Consider the following 25,141-nt stretch of genomic DNA (forward strand, 5'->3'; position numbering starts at 1 on the left):
AAACTTTGCCATTTGTATTCAGCTGCTTTGAGGGGCATCATGACATCTAGAGGAAAAACAAAAACCAAAAACACCACCTCAAAATTCAAAGATTGGTTCCTAAACTGTAAGTCATTTCTAGGAATAACTTCCCATTAATCCCAGGAAACATTTATATCTATGAAGCTTGAACGGCTCTTCCATCAATTTATTGGGGATTTATAATAAGGGAGCTGTCATCTTCCAACAAGGAGATGATATGCCCGTTGATTCCATTTCTCTTTCTGGCACATGAGGAAATGGTGAGTAATGCTTCTTGCCCTGTGCGGAATGAATCACTAGTGACATAAACACTCCTCGAGCCTCACAATGGAGAACGCTGGTGTTCTTCTTGCCATTCCCTTCTCTGGCAGCTGATCAATGACAACATGTAAATGTGCATCCAGGACAACCCGCCCTGTCTGCCAGCCCTACAGGAGCCCCTCCCTCCAGGATCCCTTTGTGCACTGGTGACAGAGCAGCTTGATGTACGGTCTCCATGATGTGTTCCACCTCATTAGAGGACAATCCTTTGCTCAATTCTTAATGGACTTTACAAATTGGTCGTCCTCCCTCTGGTGCGAGATTATTATAATTTTATTATTCATTCCAGGAATTAGTTGCCAAGAATGACAACATGATCGGTACCACTGACAGATATGAGGAACATCTCCCGTGACAGCTTAGGAAGGGGACCATCTGAAATCATGTTTGATCTTTAATTAGGAAGCAATGATTGGCCACTTTTCAGCAGGAGACGCGAAACGCTGCAGCATCGGTGCCCTCTGATCTGAGAAGCCTGCAGGCCCCTCAATGCTAAAGGCAGAAATTAAGCAAGCTGATGCATGCTAAACAAAGCCCTCACTGTGCCAGCTGGAATATAAAGGTCAGATGTTAGTCATCGTCAACCTCAGTGACGCTGTGAGCCAGAAGATCTAGACTCAAATTTTGGACCTGACACCAAGCTGTGTGGGCAGGTCATCTATTCTATTCTGGTGTCAGTTTCCTCATAAGTCAGACTAGAGGGGCAAAGCAATGCCATGAAGTTTTTTCAGTTCCCAGACTCCATCTATGGCTGACATTTTTGGTTGTCAACACTCAACCCCAACCATTTACTTCTCCCTTCTACTCTGTAGGCAGATTCCACCTCCCACAACAGAGACTAAAAATGTCAGATACTCAATTTCCCACCCTTCCTGGCACCAGGGGTTGTCGTGTGATGCAATCCTACCAGTGAACATAAGTGGATATCTGCAGGACCAGAGAGATATCTCAGATTAAAAAAGAAAGTCCGTGAGAAAGAGAAAAAGAGACAGATGGAAGAGCAAGCGGGGCATGCTCGTCTTCTCCCTCCTTCAACAATGGATGATGACAACTTACGATGTGAACCTGAAGTGGCAGCAGGAGGGGAAGAGTAAGAAAATTGCAGAGACAATGACCAAGATCTATGGCATTATGCGTTGGCTGAACCAACCTTGGAATTCTATACCTCCTGACTTCTTGTTATAAGAAGAAAAATAAGCCCAAACCAATTAAGCCACTTTTAGGTGCTATTTTCTTTCTTGCAGCCAAAAGCATCCCTGATGATGTATTATCCCAGGTCATCTTTGCCTTTTTTTTTTTTTCGTATTTTGGGCCACTGCTGACAGCTGCATGTCCTACTCTGATGGACGTTAGACTGGCCACAGCAAGAGGCCCACATGACCACCAGGAAAGGCTTGAGGGAAATGACCAGTCCTTCTCGGACCCTCAACCTAAACTAAGACCAGGAAGTTACTTTTCCATCCCCTCCCCCATAAATTAGTTCCACCTCAGCGGTCTTCCCAGTCTGCTCAATACCTTAGAACCTTCAACTGCTGAATTTAACCTGAAGACTTTGCCTCTAGATTAGAGTTAAATCTTTCAATGAAAAAAAAAAATCCTTAAGGAAATATCTTTAGAGATGATGATTGATCTGAATAGATAGAAAGTTTTACAAAATAACATTAGTAAATATTACAAAAGAGGAGAATTTGAAGTCTGCTGGAAGAAATTTTGAAAAATTATTTTTTGAACTATCTCACCACTTTTAAGGGTCGACTCCAGACCCAAGATATGCAGAGATTATTAGAAGGATTTAAACGTCCTACTTTACTGCTGGATCACAGAAATCATGACTTTTGTCGCCTAAATGTTCTTTGAAATGCTGAGCTTGCAAACTTTGCCCTAAAAATGAATAACACCATTCTGAGTAACTCAGACAAAGGGTCCGTTGTAGCCTAATTTCAACATAATTTTCACTTGTTCTGTGATAGCAAGAGAGGCTCCACGACAGCCCTTGTTTCTGATTAGTTTCCGAGAGCTAAGGAGACACTTAGAGCTGAATTTATGGTCACTGGATGCTGTCTGAGCTTTCTGCTCCGTACCAAAGCTATGGAGGCTGGAAGCAAATGTCACTATGACAACCATTTATGTGGCTAAAATGGAAAAGCAAGATTTGATGGAAGGGGGGGGGGAAATGCATGCACCTATAACTCTAAAATATATGGCGAGTTTTATGTTTAGTTTTTTTATTTTTTTAAGGCTAACCACAGCACCTGCCCCCTCCCCTCCCCTGCTCCTAGATGTGTCTGTGAATAAAAGGGGCCATAATGAAACCATGAATAATAAGTAAAGGGCTTCAGAAATAATACCACGGGGTCTCCAAGTATTCTAATTTACATCCTCAAGCAACATACACATGTGTCCTAACTAGCCTTCCTTCAGAGGACATTCATTTGCTCTTTCCCACTGTTTGTTCTGCCCGGCCCCTGCATTTGAAATATGTTTTGCCAAAACCCCTACAGCAAAATATTCAAAGTGTCTCAAAGCTCCCTTTTTAAAACAACAGGTAAAACAAGTAATGAGCTATTTCCATGTGTGCTTGGCCAGGTCTGCTAATGACAAACCCCAAACTGCCTTTGAGGAATTGACAGTCTCAGAAGCCCCTTGCCAGTCAGCTTTATTCTCCTGGAAACCCTGAGAAGATGCCAGTGAAAAAGACATGCAAGTGAAAACCAGGGGATTAATGTCCACGGCTTTCTTTGCCATTCTCTTGGTCTGGGTTTCAAACACTTAAGTCTTCAGGATAAGGAGAGCCTGCCATAGGCTAATGGTACAGAATAACAATACTATGTTTAAAAAAAAAAAAGTTGTTTAGGCAGGTTTTAATGTAACCTGAGCAATCCCAAGCCTCGCCAGCATGAAAGCATAAATGAAATTACACTTATATCTGAATTACACTGGCTCTTCAGACCCCACTTCAAAATCTCTCACTATTTAGGGAAGTCCTTTTGATGTGTCTTTCTCTCTGGCATCCTGGTTGGCACCTGCTGGGTGAAGGAGCCCCACCCTGCCCAACCCTTCTCCCCTTCAAGAAGGCTGTTTCCCTTCCTGGGTTGCAGTCTCCTTAAGGCTCCCAGAGATGAAACACACACGGTTTTCAAGGGGCACACAGCATCAAGCAACCCTCGGTCTTTGCTGTTCTAAAGCCATACTGAGTTCCATGAAGAAAAGGAAACGATGTCCCTTTCCCTCACTCGGAGTCCTGCTCTGTTACCAAGGTGCAGCGCAGCCAAGCTTTGGCCCTGAATCTCAAAGTCCTTCTCGAAAACAATTTCTTCAGATATCTGCCGCAGGCCGTTTCGGTTTAAAGGTCGGACTCCGTTTTTGAGATTGAGCTGGAAAACAATTCTCCCCACCCTCAAGGTGACCAGGCACTAGATTTCCTCCCCTGGGCCATGGTCTGCACCCCCATACCTATTCTAAAGGCAGCAATTGGTGGTGGTGGTGATGTAAACTGGTGCAGCCACGATGGAGAACAGAGTGGAGGCTCCTCAAAAAACTAAAAATACAACTACCATACAATTCAACAATTCTACTTCTGGGTATATATCCCAGGGAAACGAGAAGAGGTTATCAAATATAAGCACTCTCATGTTTACTGAAGCATCATTTACAATAGCCAAGATAGGAAAACAACCTAAGTGCCCATCAACAGATGAATGGATAAAGAAGATGTGAGATATATATATATATACACACACACACATACATATACAATGGAATATTACTCAGCCATGAGAAAGAAGGAAATCCCACCATTTGCAACAACACAGATGGACCTTAAGTACATTATGCTAAGTGAGATAAGTCAAAGAGAGAAAGACAAATACTGTATGACACCTCATATATGTGTAATCTTGAACAAAAGAAAGTAGAATGGGTTACCAGGGGCTGGGGGCAGGAGAATTGGGTAGATGTTGTTTAAGGGCTTATACTTGCAACTGGTGGATAAGTAAGTCCTGGGGACCTAATACATAGTACACTGATTAGAGACAACAAAACACTAAACTTCCTAAGAGACTAGATCTGAATTGTTCTCATCACTAGAACAAATGATAATTACGTGACATGACAGAGCTGTTAGCTATTGCTACAATGGCAATCATACTGCAATATAAATGTATCAAGTATGTTGTACCCCTTAAATTTATATGTAAATTATATCTCAATTTTTTAAAAAGACAACTATTGGTGTATTGCTTCCACCCTCTGCTGTGGGAAACAGCTGCCCATAGCTGGCAGCCCTGTTCCCACTGTGTGGCATTTCCTGCCTGGCCAGAGCTTCATTGTACAGGGGAAGACTTCTTAACCAAGCTGGGTTTATTCATATTCTCTCTCTTTCTCTCAAGCCAGGGAAATATGATGACAAAGAGAGTCACCTTCATCTCCAACTATGATGTAAGTAAGCAAGTTTTTTTTTAAGATTGCCAGGGAAGCTCTCTGGTTCTGTATCCATGACATGAGCTGAGAGCTTAAATATCTGAGCGTGTCATCCTAATCGTCATCACGATTGCCATTACAGTCAAGGACAGAAGTCACTTGGACCCCTGATCCTTGCTTCAGAAGGTACCACAAATTACGACGTGACTGGTTGTATTTCCAGCAGTGCCCAAGCCTTAGGGCCCCATGAAACAAATCCCCAAACCCATCTTGGAGCATCAGTTTCTTAGGACTGCTCCTGGTACCAATGTCCATATCATTCAGGGTCCAATCAGGAGACAGAAACTATACCAGGGTTTTTTGTTTGGTTGCTTGGCTTTGTAACAGAGAATTTAATAAAAATAGGCGTTACCTAAGGATCAGATTGTTAACTTTAGAAAGAACAAAAAGGGAACATTAAGCTACCACTTAGGGAGAAAGCTACCACTCCCAGGACTGCAGGAACCAAGGGAAGAGGTTGGAATTATTAGAACTTCAGAGCTTAGAGAAGGTTCTCTGCAGAGCTGAAAATGCAGATCTTTGAGGATGAGGTACTGCCAGGCCGGTGCTGTTAACTCTGAGCTTAAAGGAGGGGTTCCCACGGGGCTGGGACTCAGATATCCAAGGAGAGGGCACTGGCGGCTAGGACCAGTGTCTGAGAAGGTACAACGTTGGCTGATTCTGACAGCGCTGGGAAAACTGCAGATGAATTCCAGTGCTGCTACGAGAAGGAAATGCCGCTGCTGGAATGAAGAAGAATGACTGGGTGATGCTCACAGGAGTAAAATAGCTTCCAGTACCCTCTAATTCCCCACACTGGCAGAGCCTTCTAGGAAGCAGTTGACCGAAGCAGAAATGTGGTTTGTAGTGTCCCAAGCCTCACAAAGCAGAATAGAGAAAGGTGGGTTTGGAGCTGAGAAACAATAGCTTAATTACTAATGATGTAATTAACTAATGACATAAACCACACAAAACAAGAATTTTAAGAGGCAGAGGTGAGAAAAGAAGAGACGTCTGGGCTGAGAGAACAGCATAAGCCAAAACAGAGACCCAAGGGCAGCTGTTGGTTGAACCTGGCTGACATATTGGATTTGTGGGCGTGGAGGGCAGAGGAGAGAGAAAGTAAGAAAGAAAATGGAAAAGTAGATTGCAGTCCTACTGTGGAGGGTCCTCGGTGGCACGTGGAGTTGTTAGAGCATTTTCCTACAGTCATTTGGAACCCAAACATTTTTAATCAGGAAGATAAAATGATCAGAGATAGGTTCTACACTGATGGCGGTAGGGAGAAAGGAATTATCACTTTTTCCATCTTTTAAAATTGCCACTGAAGCAGCCAAAAGATAGTTTTATTTGAGCTGTATCAACCATTCTGCATGGGCTTTCCAGGACGAGCCACAGTGTTCAAATGAATGCTTTTTAAAGGAAGGTTGGGAGGAGGGGGACAATTTCTCCTGTCCAAAATTTCAGTACCCTCATTGGCATGCTACCAGGTTTAAAATCACAGATGTGCTTATCAACTACAAGAGGAAAGATAGTAACTTTACACGGGAGAAACTTGGCAAACACCAACGTGCCAAGCTGCGATCAAGGAAAACCTCACCTGTAATGAGACATATCAATATCATGAACCCCTTCATATAATTCACTGAGAAGGATACAATATTTTCGTTAAATTCATGCCCAAAATGCATAACCTCCGTTCAATCATGAGAAAGCATCGAACAAACCCAAATTGAGGTTTATTTATAAAATAAGTGACCGGTACTCTTCAAAAGTATCAAGGTCACAAAGACAAGGAAAGATCAAGGAATTGTCCCAGACTGGAGGAAACTAAGGAGAAATAACAACCAAAGGCAACATGTGAGACTAGATGGGATCTTGAAACAGAATGAGAGCATTAGAGGAAAAATTGGTGAATTTCAAATAAGGTCTGTAGTTCAGTTAATAATATCATACCAATATCAAATTCTTATTCTTGATAATAACACTGTGGTTATATAAGATGTTATGCTAAGGGCAAGTAGAGTGAGCGGTATCAGAGAGTTCCCTACAGTATTTTTGCAACTTTTCAGTAAATCTAAAATGAGTTGAATATGAAAGATTTTTTTTGAAACCACAATTTACATGGGCTGGAGTCCCATGGGATTTCCAGCCATAATCATCACAACAAAGGCTGGGTAAATAGATGACTCTGAAGCGACTTTTCTGGAAAACAAAACCTGGGAGCCTGCTGTCACACACAGCACACCAGACAGGTAGGATGTTATTTAAGACAGAGCACTGGGGGAAGAAATATCTCACAATGGGCCACAGTGAAAGAGAAGTGAGAGGTTATCAAAAACCAACACTGTCTGCTTCCTAAAAGAGTCAGGGACCAGCCCAGTTTACAAGATGGAATAATAAGCCTCCTTCAACCAACCCACACCTCAAAACCTGCTCCCAGGACCAGTCATCATTGCCGCCCCCCCCACACCCCGCACATCCACGTAAATCAATCATCAAGATCCTTCGACTCCGTCTTGACATTCTTCAACCCACCACCGCCTCTCCCATTCAGGTCTTCCTTCAACAACGGTCTATGGCTCTTCTGTTGTAAGATGACCAAGCCAACTGGCCATTAATGGTTGCCGAGCTCTCTTAGTGACTATGGGTAACGTCCAATGTTTAGACATGGCTGAGAACCACAGGTCTCCTCAAACCCCTGTTCCTAGCCAGGTGGTAGGTCACAATTAAAGCAAGTCTCACGCTGAATTCCACCACCCCTACAAACGTTTACAAGCAAGCAGGTCCCCAGAAAATCAAACCACCTGGGCCTACGCAGAGGGAAATTAAGTCCCTGTTCTCAGGCTTTTTAGGTGCTTTATAAAGCACTTTGCATAGATGCACCCTGAGGTAAATACAACAGTGTTCTAAAGGCAGGTTCAACTCTGTGTAATTAATTCAGGCAACAGAATTCTCCCTTGAACAGAAGACTAGAACCCTTCGGATTTCTAGACCTTTATTAACCTTATTTTTAAACCCCGACAAAGACACTTTATTGACCACACTTTAGTCAGGCTCCTGAACCTTTTCCTAGACCCCTTGTAAAATCCAGTTTGAGCAAGAACCCTGCTGAATTAGTTTAATCAAAATTCCCCACACCTTCGATAACCGATCACCCTCAATATCTGACCAGTTTCCTCGTCCTCCACCATTCCCCCGGTGATGTCTGATTACCTTGGCCTGTCCTCGGCAAGAATCCCGTTAGTTGGTTTAGCCAGAATCCTCTGGACCCCATATGTTTCCCTCTTAGTAATTTCCCATCCACTGACCCCCATCCTGCTCCTTTGGTATAAATCCCCACTTTCTCATGTTGTATTCGGAGTTGGGCCCAATCTCTCTCCCACACTGTAAAATCCCATTGCAGTGGACACTACCCACCTGTCATGATGGTCCTGAAGAAAGCCTGCCTCACCATCTGTAACAAGTGTCATAAGTAATAAAACTTATTTCTAATGTCCCTTATGTAAATTAACAGACCCAATGGTGCATATTCAGATAGCGATACCTGTTGGCTGCCCTGGAGTGTTGGGTCCATGATTACATTAAGCCAAACATTAACTATTCCTAAAGTAGAATATAAAGTTGACTTAAACCCACATGGAAAGATATATGAAATTGTCAATACTGATGTATTGATATTTACAGTAAACTATCAAAGATATAACTTCTACATTCTAGTAGGTTCTGGGAATACTGGATGAGCTAAAATAGACATGCACCCTGTCCACATATAGCCTAGAGTTCAACAGCACAGGCAGACACCACGAACACATTTGCCAAGAAATATACAATTAGCCAGATGTGTGCTCTGGCTGTGTGTGCTCACAAGAGATGTGTGCTCAGAAGGACTGAACACCAGTCTAGGAGAACCAGTAACAAAGAATATGGCCTTGAATGCGGAATCAAGGAAGGCTTTTTTGAGAATGCGATAAAGGAGCAGAAATCTGAAACATTAAAAATACTAGGTGAAGGGGAGTGGCAAGGCGGGCAGAGGGAACAATCTGGCAAAAGCCCTACAAACAGCTGGTGGCAGGACAGAGGGAAGCCCAGTTTGGCTTGAACAGAGAGAACCATATTCAGACTTAATCCCAACTGGTTGCCCATCTCTGCTGTCCTTCTCCATCTATCCCACTGCACACACCAGAGTATTAGTCATGTGCATGCCACACTTCCGTCATGATTATATCCCATTCCACTGTGCATTTGGGATTTTTTCTTTAAAGAGACTGACTTTTTCTCTTTGCACAAAAATGTGAACAGAAATTTTGTATCCTCTCTCTCAGCATAAAACTAGTATCGCTTGCCATGAAGAAAGGTAACTCCAAAATGCAATATGATACAAATTACATTAATTTCAGGCTAGAGATGGTCCCAACAGAAAGCTCTGAGCCTCAGGTCTGTTCTTTAGCTAATAAGGTAGATGTGCAAGTGTTAGAAAAAGTGTTAGAGAACAGCACTCTACATTGAGACTTTATCCTTGATTTCACAGAAGGATTCAAAGAGAAGCCAAAGACGACTCGCATCTCACTCTGTAAGACAGTATTATTTAACACCTTGTCTGCCAAACACCGAAAATTGTCTCAGACTTACTGCCAATTTGGGTGTATGTGTCACATATTGAGAAGCAGTCCTTCTAAGTAATATTACAAGAGACCAAAAATGAGAGGCATGAGGAAGCAGGCATTGTTCTCCCAGACTGCAGACAAGGGAGCTGAAGTGCCTTGCACAAGGTCACACGAGTAGAAGGTGATAGAACCAGACTTGGTAGTCAAGGAGCCCAACTCTAGAACTTCTGATCTTCATAACAATAGACTGTCATATTGTACTACTTGGCTGAGAAGGAGGAGGAGGAAGGGAGAGAGGAAGGAAGTCAGCCTTAATTAACATCCACCTGCTGTACTTCCTCACTGTGTTGCTTGACTTCAATCAGGCCAGAGAAGTCAGAGTATAATGGTTTCCACAACCTGGTTCCAACGCCACTCTGTAGACACAGAACCATACCTCCTACCTGGGCTCCCAGCAGAAAACACTACTGGCTACAGCATTCTTACCACCAAGCCCAACTGCAACCTCAGAATCCTTCTCAACACTGCACTCCGTGAAGCCTCTAAAAAGTATCAGAGCAGGCACTTGAGATGCAGTCTATTGCTCATTCCTCTTCTGGTTTATCCCCATCCTAGCTCACCAATAGTCCTTGATGTTAATCTATCAGTACTTGGTTAGATGAAGAAAGGAAGTAATAAGCAGATGATTAAGAGCTGTTTTTATCTCATAGTTTTCAACACATAGTCTGATATTGGTTTCTAACTATCACTCTGCAATGTTTTTAAATCCCCCACACCATCTAATCTTCTTCAATGGCAGCAGGTTCCGTCCATGGTGATCTGCCCCACTAGGTCTGTAATACAGAGGAACTGTTTCAGTTGTAGTGCCTTCCCAATTAAGGAGAAAACAGTTGATTTGCTGCTTCTTTCAGCCTGGATTTTCAAAGGGAAGATACCGGGGGTTGGGGAGGGGAATAGGGCAAAACAAGTAAGTCCCAAGTTTGTTCTGAGATCATTCAAAATGCAGCCTACAGGCTTTTATACTTTCTACGTCTGTGGTCCAATGTGGTAAAAGATTCACAAAGAGTTTCCCGGACATCCCACATCACAGCCTTAGTTACACTGGGTGAGCATGCTTGCTCACTTTGCAAGTCGATGAATTTTTCAACATCTTGAATCCCTTGTTGGAAATCTCTCAAACATCAGCATCTCTATGACAGCATCTCTCCTCCCAGCATTTCTAGTCTGACACGGCTTTATGTTTATAACACTTTGCACAACCTGAAATTGCATTATGTTTTTGTTCACTTACTTGTTTATTGTCTGTTTGCCCCAGGAGACTATCAACTCCTTGAAGACAGGCATCGTTTCTGTTGTAAATACATCTCATCCCCAGTGTCTAGAACAGAGCACAGCACATATAGTGTCTATATATATATATACACAAGGGAATGAGGGAGAGACTGCACGAAGGACGGCAAGAGAGTGTGAAGACAAGCACAGCGATTAAGACTGTGGACGCTCCAGGTTGGCTGCCAAGGTTTCATGTGCAGCTCCACCACGTGGCCTGCTGCCCAGCCTCCTCAGGCTTCAGTTCTGTCTTCTGAAAATGGGAATAATATGACCTACCCCAAAAGGCTTTGGGGAGGACACCCCCAGCCCTGCCTGTCCCAGTGAGTCCGTTACATGAGGATTTCCCAGGAGAATTTCACTGAATTCTAGATACAGGAAGATGTGTAGTGGAGAAACCTGGGCATCAAAGATCTCCCTCAAAGGGAAGGGTTAGTTAGGAAGTCTGGGATTGTCATGTACACACAGCTATATTTAAAAAGGATAACCAACAAGAACCTACTGTATAGCACAGAGAACTCTGCTCAATGTTACGTGGCAGCCTGGATGGGACAGGAGTCTGGGGGAGAATGGATACATGTATATGTATGGCTGAGTCACTTTGCTGTGCACCTGAAACTATCACAACATTGTTAATTGGCTATACTCCAATATAAAATAAAAAGTTAAAAAAAAAAATCTCCCTCAAAGAAGATTCAGGAGGAAAATGGGGAGATTTTCAAGCTCAAGAAATCTGTATCCTCTCACTTTATTTAAGCTTTACTGAGATGTAACTGATATATTTTAAAACTACACATATTTAATGCATATAATTTGATGAATTTGGACATATACCTACACCCATGAAACCATCACTGTAATCAAGGTAATAAACCTATCCATCACCTCCAAAAAAAAAAAAGACTTTGGGGAGGAATAAGATGAACTGATATAAGTAAGACCCTCAATGCCTGGTACAAACTAAGCACTCAGTAAAATGTAAGTTATTTTTAAACAAGGCTTTAACCAGCCCTTCAAAAAATCCAATTCATGGAGAATCATGACAAGATCTCAGCACACAATGTTTTTGTTCTTCCTCCTACAGACATCTAGAATAACAATGTCTAATGAAGCTGATGCCACTGACGTTGGTTTACAAGCTTGGAAACCTTCTTGTGATTCTAATACCTCCTTAAAAGAATTCCTTAGAATATGAGGTAGTGTGGTAGGTGAAATCCACCTGGATGCCTTCGAATTTTTTTTCTCTGAGCCTCTATTAAAGATATTTGTTTTGGGCTTCCCTGGTGGCGCGGTGGTTGGGAATCTGCCTGCCAATGCAGGGGACATGGGTTCAGGCCCTGGTCCAGGAAGATCCCACAGGCCGCGGAGCAACTAAGCCTGTGCGCCACAACTACTGAGGCTGCGCTCTAGAGCCCACGAGCCACAACTACTGAGCCTACGTGCCACAACTACCGAAGCCCACGCACCACAACTATCGAAGCCCACGCACCTAGAGCCCGTGCTCTGCAACAAGAGAAGCCACCGCAACGAGAAGCCCGCCCACTGCAACGAAGAATAGCCCCCGCTCACCACAACTGGAGAAGGTCCACGCACAGCAGCGAAGACCAAACGCAGCCAAAAACAATTAATTAATTAATTACAAAAAAAAAGATACTTGTTTTCCCAGCTCGAGAGATTTACTCTTGATCATCTTCAACTTGCACCAAGTTCCACTAAATCTTCTCATCATCTGGATGTCGGTAAATCACACCTCAATTTGCTGATTAGGAATCCGTTTGATTTCATCACCTTTCCTATAATTATATACTCCCTATCCTATAGGTAGATCTCATTCAACATGAAATAACAAGTTCAAGGGCATGCATTATATTTTAAACTCTCTTTAACAAAACTTCAATGGCAATGAACGTCTCAGAAGTCCGTTTCTAATTTTTAACATTATAGCAACTGGCATAAATTATGAGCGTCAGAAGCAATAATAATCACCCAAGATGAAAAATGAAACATTTGTACACAGCCTAAAATACTTAGATTTACAAAAAGGAAAGCAAAAAAGTACTTTGATGTACAAAATATTTGATAATAACATATTTAAAAGAAAAGATCTGGTATAAAATTTGATTCCAATAGCCTTCTTGGCAAAGAGATTTCCTGTTACTATTTAAATGTAAATGAGTCATGAAGGTTGTGTCAGAAATATTTAACTCAAAACCAGACCCAATACGGCAAGAAATACAGAGAACAAAGCCCAACCAAACAAGCTGAAATAAAAATGTTTGAGTGTCCAGATTTTGATAACTTTATGCAGTTAGAAGCAGAGGGAAGAGATAAATGGGTACAATTAAGATACTCTACATGCCATCTATTAAATATTGTGTGACATGCAACTGTATGGATTTCTAGCTTAACCAATCACAAATTTAATCAGAACATTTAACACTTTTGTCTCGATGGTGCTTTGGAGAATTCAACTATCGATTTAGACATATTTATGTGTCCTTTCACAACAATCCATTTTAAGAGACTTTGATTTTTTTCAAAGAAGAAGAAAAAGGACATTTAATTGTGGCCTCTATGTCCTAACGAGAAACATAAGCTTGAAGTCATATCTCTGTTCCAATCCACTGAAGCAGACATGCAATTTAAAAGAATTTAAAAGAATTAATCACAGATGCGAGAATGCAGTCTACAGAGACTTTTACTTAACCAAATATTAATGCAATTTATTCAGCTAATTCTACTTGTTTGAAAGGAAAATGTCCATGAAGACTTGCAATTGAAGATGAACACTAGAATTTGTTCAAGAATAAGAACAAAAACCACAACAATAGCAATGACCGTTTATGGAACAGCTACTAGGTGCCAGGCACTGTGCAAAGAGTTTTACCTGCAAAATCTTATCTATCGAAGACAACCCTGTGATGTGTAGGTATTGGGGTCAATTGGATTATTTCACTGCCTTTTCCATGTGGCTTTCAATGCCTCCCCCTACAGGAGACAGAGTGTATCTATTTCACCCTATTGGAAGTAGGTTTGGCCAGGTGATTTGCTTTAGCCAACGCAGTGCTACCAGGCATGATTATGGTGCCATGAAAGACTTTCAGTGGGTCTGCATCATTTGCGCTGGGCATTTCTCTTACCTTCTTCCGTGAGAGAACATGCCCTAGGCAGCTGCCAGTGCCAGAGTTAGAAATGCACAAGGATCAGAACCCAACTGGTCTAGAGTCTGGGTGAACTTCAACCAACCCACAGGCCCACAAGCAAGAAAAATGCATGTTTTCTGCTGTAAGTCACTGAGATTTTTGGATTGTTCAACACAAAGCATCACTGTATATTAAACTGATTCAGCATATTAGTTTGCTAAAGCTGTTGAAACAAAGTACCACAAATTAGGTGGCTTAAACAACAAAAACTTAACACCTCAGTTCTGGCGGCTAGAAGTCCAAAATCAAGGGGTTGACAGTTTTGGTTCCTTCTGAGGGCTCTGGGGCCTGTCTCCAAGCCTCTCTCCTTAACTTGTAGATAGCCATCTTCTCTGTATATATCTCTTTAATCATGTTCCCTCTATCTGTGTTTCTATGTCCAAATTTCCCCTTCTATAAGGACACCAATCATATTGGACTAGGGTCCAACCTAACGTCCTTGTTTTAATTTGGTGACCTCTGTAAAGACCCTTCCTCCAAATAAGGTCACTTTCTGAGGTAGCTGGAGGTTAGGACTTCAACATATGAATTTTGGAGGGACATAATTCAACCTGCAACATATAGGTACTATTTTTAATATTCAGTTTACAGATAAAGATATTGAGTTTCAGAAAAACTATCTTTTCCAAGATCACAGGGCACACAAGTGATGAGCTAAGCTTGAACCTCAACTTCTGCAAAGACTTTGCTCTTAAACCTTGCACTTCACTGCCCACCCACTACTTTATACAAAATGCCGAGAGTGACTTTCTGAAAGCTGATGGGTTGATCAATTATTCTTATGCAAACACATATACATGTGCTTAAGTACATGGTTTCCTATTTCACTATTTTACAAGAAATATCAGAAAGTCTTAAATCATAAGAATGGCTAGAACGTAAGCCCCTTCATTCATTAAATATTTCTGGAACCCCAACTATGAGCCAGATCCCCCAGAGAACAACGATGAAACATCTCATTTCCTGCCCATATGGAGCTCACAGTCAAATGAGGGTGACAGATGGATCAAACCATCGCATGTCTTACTCTGAAATCGCAGATGTCATCAGTGTCACAAAGGAGAGTTACAGGGTTCCATTAGAGTTTAAGTCAACAATCATGACCCAGCTAGAGATGTCAAGGACAGCTAAGAAAACAAGAAGGGAGCTGAGATCCCAAGCAGGAGGGGGAATCATGTAGGCAAAGGAATGGGAGAAGAACATTCTGGAGAGTGGAAAAAGAGCACATGCAGAGACTCAGTGGCAGAAGGGAAGACCCAGAAGACTCAAGGGAAAAGAAGTCCAGAGCATCTAGGGCATCAAATGTGAAAGGAATGTGGTGGGAGATGTATCTGGCAAGACAGCTACAGCTGACCCTTGAACAATGCAGGGATTAGAGGCACCAACACTCTGTGCAGTAGAAAATCCGAGTATAACTTTACAGTCAGCTCATGCATCCGTGGTTTAAACCAGCTGGGGATTCAACCAATCACAGATCATGTAGTGCTGTAGTATGTATTTATATTGAAAACAATCTGAACATAAGTGGACCCATACAGTTCAAACTCACATTGTCCAAGGATCGACTCTATTATTTAATATGATCTGCTTAGCAATCCTAGAAAGTAGGTACTACTACCAGCCTTATTTTCAGATGCGAAAACTGGGGCCCTGAGCTTTCCCCAAGGCCAACCAGCTGGTAGATGGTAGAGCAGAGGATCAAACCCAAGTATGTCTGGCTGTGGAGGCACCACACTGCACTGTCTCTCAGAGCAAAAGAAAATAGGACCATTTTTTAATGGAATAGCTTCTATAATTACCACCAACACCTAGATTATAGAAAATGCCTCTTTTTTTGCCCTACATGCATCTCATGACTACTGATCAAATACTGATGTATTTGCACTCCATTACTTTATGATTTCCTTGTAAAATATATGTTTAACCTTATAAAATTAGCATTTTTATAGGCTGAAAAATGCTCAACTACTAGCAATTTTGTATCTTAATTCACATCCTAACGTAAGTAAAACACGTGAACGGATAAGTAATCATAAATCGCGTGGGTACAGCACCACCATCCAGATGAAGAAAAGAGAATGTTCACAGTGCCCCCAGAAGACCTCTGAGTATCCCTTCCCAATGATGTGTGTGCAGGGCTGTGCCACGGCTGGGGGAGATGGGAGTGGTCCACCCTAGACGCAGACAAGAAGGAAAGGGCGCATTTCCTCTAAAAACATGGCCCACGACATGTGTCTGCTCTGGTATAGTGAGTTTCAGTTCAAGGGCAGGAAGAAAGCCAGATGAAATACTTCTTCAACAATTCCAACAGCGATTAGTTTCCTGATCATTTAGAGCAATTCATCAGAGCTTTCCCACAAGACACTTCTGGGTCTTAACGAACTATATGTTGAAACTGCTGCCCAGGAGCCCTTTTTTCAAAGAGAAAACCCCAACTTCCAGCCCCCCCAGCAGAATGAATCACCTCCACTGTGCACTGTTCCAGAGCCCATGACAGCTAAAAGGTGAGGCTGCGGACAGGTCTTTTCCACGATCACGAGCCTCTGTGCTGCTAAACTCTGTGTCAGACAACTCTTGGCGGTGGATCCAGCCAGACAGCCAGGGCACCTGCATGTTGAACTTGGCTCTCAGCTGAAGTGCACAGGAGGCTGGTTTCCAACACAGCTTAAACACAATTAACTTTTCATCGGATGCAGCCTGCCTCTCTCTGTTCCTAATGTTCCCTTAGGACCTGGGATCCAATCAAGTCCAGCCTGTGACTAAGAAAGAGAGGCAGAGAAACTGACCAAATATTGTCCAATGCTATATTACAAACCTATGCGAAAGGAGTTTAATTAAACACCACAACAATTCTTTGGGGAAATGTTTCTTTTATTAACCATTCCTGCCGAACAAAGCAGCTTTAAACAAACCCTGACTGCTTGGAGATTGTGTATGCCTGCGATTTCTTTTTTTCTTCTTAATCGGTTCTGCTTTTTTGCTTATTTGGTCATTAGGAAAATCAGAAGTGTCTTGGACCCAAGAAATCCAATTTAAGTAAGCTCATTCCACGTTGATAAATATGAGCAGATGACATTTAAAACAGACACACCAACAGGGACAGTTCTAAGTGTGAAATTGTTGTTCAGCATAAAGTATTAGCATAAACAGAGAGAGGAGCTATTTGCGGAACAACTAACGAGTTCAGGTTATTTCAGCGAAATCTATGCACAGCCCGAATGTGGGTACGACATTTATAAAAGTGGAGGAAAGGCAATTCTTTTGCGCTCTTGTGTAATAAAACCACTAGTCAGTGTCACTGATGTGATAGCACCAATTGCAAAGAGTGAAAAAGCAGAAATCGAAATAGAAGAACCACATCTAATGGGACAATGAAATTGGATTTTAAAGCATGATTGGAAAAGAGGAAATACCACTAAGGAGCAAAGACATGAGGTTATGAATTTTTTTAACTAGAAAAAAAATGTCAGAGGATATGTAAATTGAAAAGTGACCCATGAGTACAGGTGAACATTCCAAGGCCATCCAGGAAATGGGAGGCACATGATATGCGGAGTCTCACTCTTCACGAAGGTACACAGGACAAAGAGAATACGTGTGAAAATGTGTGTGTGATGCGAGTTTGCGTTTCTCAAAAATGCCAAGAAAATATGCAAAGTAACAGAGTAAACATTCTGTAAACATGGAGATTATTAAGCATGTGCTGTAACAGTCTACCCCCAACATTTTCATTACCAATATATGCACTTGTTCCTAAAGGATACATACAACGGGACCCCCTCCCTAGGCCTGCATCCTCCAGGGGACCTCTTCTTTGCCTAATCCCGGGCAAGGTACACATGGCAGACTGTATTTTCCAAGGATGGCTTCAACAACATCCTCCAACCCACAGCCTCTTTTTGCAATGAGACCTCCCAACACCCTATCCGGTGGTGGAGTATATTCCTTTATCCCCTTAAACCTGGGCAGCCTTCACCAGTGTGATGCCCCAGAAGCAACACCGCGCCAGTTATACACGTAGCCCTTCACTGGCCTGCGGGTTTCCTGTTCCTGCTCCTCCAAAGTCAGCCACTGTGAAAAAGTACAGTTACGCTGAAACCACCATGCTCGGAAAGGTCGAGCCACACGGAGAGGCCTTGCAGGATGTGGACAGAGAGAAACCAAGAATCACTGCTGGCACCGGGCATGTGACTGTAAAGGCCGTCGTGGAAGTGGATCTCCCGGCTCTGTGGGCCCAGCTGATGGCCTGTGAGTCAGACTCCAACTGCCCTGCCAAGCCCTTCACCAATTCCTGACCCCCCAGAATTCGAAAACAAAATAAAATGGTTATTTTAACCTACAAATTAGATAGTTGTCTATGCAGCAGTAGGTAACCAGAACATCAATCTTGCACATTTGAACTTCACCTTGCAAATGCATATTTTGCCCACGTTGCATTCTAAGGATTTCATCCTTCTCCGAAATTTTGAGTCATGCAACTTTTGAGAAATGGAATATTTCATGCCATATCAGTAAACAAAGGATGTCACAGTCAGCAGCAATTGCAGCCCTCTGCTGTGTGCCGGTGAGCCCTGAGGGAACTCAGGAAGGAAAGAATACCTGCCACCTAGCAGCCATCAGACTGCAGCCACTCCCTATGGTGAGCCCTGAGGAAACTCCAAGATACTGGCCCCAGATAGCTGAGGTGCATATCTAGGGAATGATTTCAGTGAGCCCAGACTCTTGCATCTTCCCATACATAAAAAAGCGCTAAATTCCTTAACTTGGGATATCTGGTTTTCTTTAATTAACGATAATCTTTTGACATTCAGACTACCCGCCCTTTGTTGCAAAACTCCTTTACATCCTAGCTCCCCTCTCGCCTCCTCCGAGCAGTTCTCTAAAGCTGACTTGAGATGCCGCCTCCCGGGCTTGAAGTTCTAAAAATTCCCACCAAATAACACATAACTCTCAACTTGTAGGTTGTGAATAATTTTTTTTAGTCAACACAATACTTCGGAAATCTCAACGTTGCCAATCACTCTGATGTTCGGTTTTCTTTTTGTTCAGGAATTGGGAGAAAATATAGGTGTTTCTCAAACCGTGTTCTGAGGACCACCTTCATCTGAACATCTGGGGCTGTTAAATATGTAGATTCCTGGGTCCCATCTCAAACCCACTGAACATTCATCTCTGACAGTAAAGCCTAAAACATGTATTTTTAAACACTTCCCTCACACCTAACATATATGCATTCTGGTCTCATGACCTTCTGAAATTCTGAGTCTGCTTATTTTCAAGGCAAATTCGAAAGTAATTCTAGAGGCATTTTGGCAGCTGCAGCAGAAAGACATCAGGCCTGCCAACGCCATGATTTCTCCTACTTCAACATACTATCTGGTGCAATCATACATGGCACAAGATGAGTCTCTCTACTCACCCTCTGCAGTTAAACAAGCAATTTATCTGTAAAATAAACTTGCTAGGTTAATACCAACAGCTCATAAGTCCACCAGCCATTCTGTCTGGAGAAGGCAACTCAGGAGTAAACTTCAGCTCAAAACAAGCTTTATCCACCAAATACAATATGCGAAATATCTGGCTACATGGTGTCGGAGATACTAGAAAGAATAGAGGAGCCCTGACCCCTGGTAACTCAATCTGGTCAGGAAAGAAGTCGTTAAGTAAACAAGAGTTCCATTATGTTGATGGTAACAAAGACGTACAAAAGAAGCATTCTGCTTTACTTGGCACCTAAGACCTACAGGTCTTGAGCAAGGGAAGGGGCTGTATTGGCAAAGCAGATGTGAGAAGAACCTTTTATTTTCAATAAGGAGAACTTCTTCCTCCAGGATAGAGCTGCCCTAGACACAGTCAACCCCTTTCACAATAGACCAGGGAGGAACAATGGTTCATTGAGATGCCCAGGGCCACACATCACCAAAGCATAGAAGTTGGTAACAAACTATCAAGGACACAGGTTAATTGTTCGGTGACTTCTGTCAACAGGATGACATCCCAAACTACTTCTGTGTAGGAGGAGTCAAATCCCAAGGAGGCAAGAGATAGTCGCAGGTCGTAAAAACAATAATAAGCAAATAAATGTCTCTAATGCCCACATTGTGACGTCAAGACTCTGTGGAGATTTTTAAGACTAGAAGAGGTGAAGAAAACGATCCCTTGAAGTCTGAAGCAAGCAAAGGCAGATCATAGCAATTCTGATCGCTTACACCCCACCCTTGGGGGGCTTACAACGCACTGAAGACTTCCAGAATTTTCCTCTAATCCTCACCATCTCTTGAGGTTGATCTAGGAAGTGTTTTCGATTTTAAAAATTGGAGATCAAGAGAGGGCTGGTGAATTGTCCAAAATCACACAACTATGGCGGCTTGAAAGCTGGAATTCCAAGGTGCTCTGACAGTCCCCCTATCTGTCCAGAGGACAGAAGTCGTAGCCGTGCCAAGAGTAAGCACTCAGAAGTGCATCACCCATTTGATGAGCAGAGTCGGTTCCAACTGATGGAGACGTACTCAGACATACTGGGCTTTGACTGGCAGAACCTCGGCCTAGAGCAGCCTCTAATAACGTCACTGTGTCCAAATCCCTTCGTCTCCCCAGGCCTTGATTTCCTCATCTGCAGAAGAGCACGCCATGCCAGAATCGGTGATAGAGAAGGCTATGTTTCTGAGAAGTTGCTTTATATGTTTTTCTCTCTGTTTTCCCCTCCTGGAAGGTAGACAGTCCCTTCTAGACTGTTTCAGGGATTTTTGTTTGTTTGTTTAATAGGAAAGAAAGCCGAAGCAGACTGATGTTGCCACCTTCTCGGTGTTTTATGAAAGCCCAATTCCAGGAAAGCCATAATGCTAGATGAGCCAAGAAACAAGAGGCTTGGAAAGGAAGGAGAACGAGGAGGAAGAGGAATCCCCCCAGACTGGGAAGAAGACAGGGGTCTCTGGGTCCTGAGAACAGTCACAATCTACATTGCCAGGAGAAGTCCCTGCTCCCTGCCTGCGCCCTGGAAGGTGGCCAGATCTCAGGAAGGATGGCTGTGTAGAGCACAGGAGGACAAGGGCCCACAGGCCACAGGTCTCCTACTTGGCCAAAGAGGCCACCCCCTTCAATGTCAGGAAAGCAAGGGTGCCACCGGAATCAAAGTTCCTGGCAGTGGACACTGGAAAACAGAAAGTAATCAATGTGGACCAAGACAATATCCTGTCACCCCAGATGTTTTGTGGTCAGTGCAGGTGAGGTAAGAAGGGGACACAACCTAAGAATGACCATGTTGCAACTAAAGTACCTTATTCACTAATTCCTCTGAAACCAGTTTTTCCTCCAGCATGGAACAGATCATTCTCCTCTGCTGAGCCCTAGAAGAAGTAGCTCACTTGCCTCAAGGAACCATCTTTGATGATAGAAAAAAGCAACACAGTAGACTCATGGAGGGAAGAGCAGATCCTGTCCCCCTCACCTCCCGCTGGCTCTAAAGCATCTGCTCTTTGGCTACAATGACAAAGCGAGCCCTTCGGTGGCAAAGTCCACCATTCAAACAATTCACCACCAAGTCATCACCAATTCCAAGAGACAACTGAGTTGGGTGTCACTGGTCTCCTTGCCTTAGGCTACAGTGTTAGCCACCGAACATTCTAGGGCCTCTTTTCTGCTCACCTAACAAGGAAGGAGATGGGGCATACAAAGCTGTTTCATTAGGACCACCAAAGAATTTTTATGAGCAGCTCCATCACATTGAACTAGCTCCTTTAGCAAGAGAAAGGAAATCTATGTCAGAGGTTTGTCAGCCTTTGATGGATGTTTTCATTCTCTGAGTGTTTCTGTCGCTCTCCTTATGTGGCCGGGCCATGATGGGGAGTTTGAGCTTATTAGATGCCGTACTCCACCTGCCGCCATGTCCTGCAGCTGTGATATTGTTGTCGGAGCCCAACCCCAGTCTCCGCAATTGCATAATTCCACTGAACAGAAAGGACTGACAAGTGTTTCAGGGTGGGGGTTCTCTAATTTGACTTAGAAAATCCTCAGCTTTTCACTTGCTGCTGGTCTGAAATATCAAGAAGTACTGAGAAGAAATCAATTTGTTTGTGATTTGGCCAGCCAGGTTACCAATGGCTTGTTCTGTGCTGAGCAGGCTTGATTCAGTCATAATCAGTGATCAGAGGGGCTACGAGATTAGGGCCAAGAAACACACTAGATATTAGCCAAGTCTTTGGTTCTAAGATCCTACACAAAGTCCTTTTTATCAAAGTTGCTTTACTGTAATATTTTCTGGTTATTAAAACAATATGTTCTCCTTGAAAAAATCAAAAAGGTACGTATTTTTTAACGGCTATAATGTCACTCATAGCCTCTGCGGCAGTTTTTATTTTCTAAAGATGGCTATAAACACACACACACAGCACCCCTCAAGCTCTTCTTACACTGTGATATGGATACTTCACATTGAGAATCCATGTTTCCTCCCCTTGAAGCTACGTGGGTCTTTGAAACTGCATTGATCACTTAAAATTCAGTGCAAGTGATGCTGTATAGTTTCCAAGGATTGGTCATAAAAGGTGATGGGGCTGCAGCTGTGTTCTGCACTCTTCCCCCTTTCTCTCTCTCCCTCTGTCTCTCTCTCTCTCTGTCTCTCTCTCTCTCTCTCTGTCTCTCTCTCTGTCTCTCTCTCTCTCTCAACATGGGCTTTGGGAGCCCTGGATGGACATGAAAGAAGTCTCCATGCTGAAGAGATCACAAGGAGAAACTAAATAGAAGATAACCGCTAAGCTCCAGCTGTCCATCCCCGCTGTTTGAGTCTGTAAAAGACACACCAGTGACCCGCCAGGTGACTCCAGCCTCCTATTCCCGCACCCGCCCCCCACCAACTGATGCCAAGCAGAGCACAGATGAGCTATCCTCGCCAAACCCTGCCCAGATGGCAGACTCCCGAGTCAAATGAATGGTTGTTGTTCTAAGCCACTAAATTTTTGGAATGTTTTGTTACAGAGCATTAGCTAACTAAGGAACAAGCCCATCAACTTCAGATAAACCACTGTTACCACATTGGCATATACTACTCTCAAATGATATATAGATTTCTTGCTTATTCCCAAGCAATGGAAGAAACTTGCTCAACCAAGTATTTTTTGTTCCAGAAGACTGTTTTTTATAAATTATTGGTTTGGAATGTAGAACCAATTTTCTCCAGCAAAGCAAGTTATCTATCCTGTGGCCACAGAAGCCTCTCAGTCCCAATCTACCTGTAGAATGGATGGACTTATAGTAAAAGCTCTACAGAATAGTCCTTCAATGTGGGAAACAATGCTTCTTCCTTTCTTTTAGTTTTTTAAGGATGTATTTCTCCTCAAGGATTTTTTTTCACATCCGTATGTCTTACTATCATAAACAATTGGATTAATAAAAACAAAAATAAACAAATGGGACCTAATAAAACTTAAAATCTTTTGCACAGCAAAGGAAACCATAAACAAGATGAAAAGACAACCCTCAGAATGGGAGAAAATATTTGCAAATGAATCAACAGACAAAGGATTAATCTCCAAAATATATAAAGAGCTCGTGCAGCTCAATATTAAAAAAACAAACAACCCAATCAAAAAATGGGCAGAAGACCTAAATAGATTTTTCTCCAAAGAAGACATACAGATGGCCAAGAGGCACATGAAAACCTGCTCAACATCACTAATTATTAGAGAAATGCAAATCAAAACTACAATGAGGTATCACCTCACACCAGTTAGAATGGGCATCATCAGAAAATCTACAAACAACAAACACTGGGGAGGGTGTGGAGAAAAGGGAACACTCTTGCACTGCTGGTGGGGATGTAAATTGATGCAGTCACTATGGAGAACAGCATGGAAGTTCCTTAAAAAACTAAAAATAGAACTACCATATGACCCAGCAATCCCACTACTGGGCATATACCCTGAGAAAACCATAATTCAAAAAGAGACATGTACCACAATGTTCACTGCAGCACTATTTACAATAGCCAGGACACGGAAGCAACCTAAGTGTCCATCGACAGATGAATGGATAAAGAAGATGTGGCACATATATACAATGGAATATTACTCAACCATAATAAGAAACGAAATTGAGTTATTTGTAGTGAGGTGGATGGACCTAGAATCTGTCATACAGAGTGAAGTAAGTCAGAAAGAGAAAAACAAATACCGTATGGTAAAGCATATATATGGAACCAAAAAAAAAAAAAAAGGTTCTGATGAACCTAGGCGCAGGACAAGAATAAAGAGGCAGATGTAGAGAATGGACTTGAGGACATGGGGAGGGGGAAGGGTAAGCTGGGACAAAGTGAGAGAGTAGCATTGACATATATACACTACCAAATGTAAAATAGATAGCTAGTGGGAAGCAGGTGCATAGCACAGGGAGATCATCTCAGTGCTTTGTGACTACCTAGAGGGGTGGGATGGAGAGGGTGGGAGGGAGATGCAAGAGGGAGGGGATATGGGGATATATGTATACATATTGCTGATTCACTTTGTTATACAGCAGAAATTAACACAACATTGTAAAGCAATTATACTCTAATAAAGATGTAAATAAATAAATAAATAAATACAAAAAAAAAAAAATGACACATGCACCCCAGTGTTCACTGCAGCACTATTTACAATAGCCAGGACATGGAAGCAACCTAAATGCCCATTGACAGACGAATGGATAAAGAAGATGTGGTACATGTATACAATGGAGTATTACTCCACCATAAAAAGGAACAAAATTGGGTCATTTGTAGATACGTGGATGGACCTAGAGACTGTCATACAGAGTGAAGTAAGTCAGAAAGAGAAAAACAAATATCGTATATTAACGCATATATGTGGAACCTAGAAAAATGGTACAGATGAACCTGTTTGCAGGGCAGAAATGGAGACAGATGTAGAGAACAAACGTATGGACAACAAGGGGGGAAAGTGGGAGGGCGGGGTGGTGGTGGGATGAACTGGGATATTGGGATTGACATATATACACTAATATGTATAAAATAGATAACTAATAAGAACCTGCTGTATAAAATAAATAAATAAATAAGTAAAAATGTTTTTAAAAATTGGATTAATTTCGTACAGTAACCATTAGAGAGATCACTGAGGAACAGATCCCTGTGGATTGCAGTTGCTGAGGAAAGTTTCATGGGAAATTTGGGACTCACGTTCACTGAGCAGAAGAGGTGGGCAATAGGAA

At 42.5% G+C, this 25,141-nt stretch overlaps 1 long non-coding RNA gene across 1 annotated transcript in view; it reads right to left on the reverse strand.

The window, feature by feature from the left end:
• The window catches only part of LOC309607565, a 149,517-nt gene extending 125,840 nt beyond the window's left edge, over positions 1–23,677 (reverse strand). The window contains exon 1 of the long non-coding RNA XR_014232450.1: positions 10,699–23,677. This is a non-coding gene — a long non-coding RNA (uncharacterized lncRNA). The remainder of the gene's footprint in view (positions 1–10,698) is intronic.
• Positions 23,678–25,141: the final 1,464 nt, after the last annotated feature.

This window comes from Balaenoptera borealis (genome assembly GCF_965194805.1).
Source record: "Balaenoptera borealis genome assembly, chromosome: 12".
Lineage (NCBI taxonomy): Eukaryota > Metazoa > Chordata > Mammalia > Artiodactyla > Balaenopteridae > Balaenoptera > Balaenoptera borealis.